Source organism: Octopus bimaculoides, chromosome 4, assembly GCF_001194135.2.
Source record: "Octopus bimaculoides isolate UCB-OBI-ISO-001 chromosome 4, ASM119413v2, whole genome shotgun sequence".
Taxonomy (NCBI): Eukaryota; Metazoa; Mollusca; class Cephalopoda; order Octopoda; family Octopodidae; genus Octopus; species Octopus bimaculoides.
The window spans coordinates 140,690,727-140,691,551 of record NC_068984.1 but is presented as its reverse complement, the minus strand read 5'-3'; the positions used below and the strand labels follow the sequence as shown (position 1 = coordinate 140,691,551).

Sequence of the window (825 nt, the reverse complement as noted above, 5' to 3'; positions counted from 1 at the left end):
GGCACATAAAAGACACCATTTCGAGCATGGCCGTTTTCGTGCGGGTGACACGTAAAAGCACCCACTACACTCTCTGAGTGGTTGGCGTTAGGAAGGGCATCCAGCTGTAGAAACTCTGCCAAATCAGACTGGAGCCTGGTGTTGCCATCCGGTTTCACCAGTCCTCAGTCAAATCGTCCAACCCATGCTAGCATGGGAAGCGGACGTTAAACGATGATGATGATATATATATACACACACACACACACACACACACACACACACACACATTCATGTGTGTGTGTCTGTGTGTGTGTGTGTGTGCATTTACTAAAAAATTTTTCTCAAATTTATACAACATCATTCAAATGTTTGTTTGTAATCTGTGATTTTCTTTTAGCAGTGTCTTGTTACAAGTATTACTTCAATCATCAACAGACTATTTTTATAGGAAATTTTGAAGGGACATGTTGTCCACTAATGTTTTCCTATCTAGTTTTCTTTTGTGGTGTATCGTGCTTTGCAGTTACTTCTTGTGAGTGAATAGGGAACTGCCGCAAGATATTCATTTGTGTATGGCCAGTATCACAGCTAAAGTTATGATATTTACAACATCCAAATTTACAACCTGATTATAAATTTCAGGGATTGTTAATTGTCTTTACATATAAGCTACTTGTGTTTATGTGTACGTATGTTTGTTTATATATGAAGATGTGTGTGTTTGTGTGTGTGAGTTCTCTTGAAATTTTATAAATATTGCTCTATATTAATAAAATAGCATGTGTATGAATTCTTCTGCAAACTTGTGTGTGTGTGTGTGTGTGTGTGTGTGTGTGTGTGTGT

The 825-nt window shown here is 37.8% G+C and overlaps 1 protein-coding gene across 9 annotated transcripts in view; it reads left to right on the top strand.

Moving 5' to 3' along the window:
• LOC106877933 (uncharacterized) overlaps positions 1-825 on the top strand; it is a 229,994-nt gene that overhangs the window by 217,695 nt on the left and 11,474 nt on the right. The window lies entirely within an intron of this gene.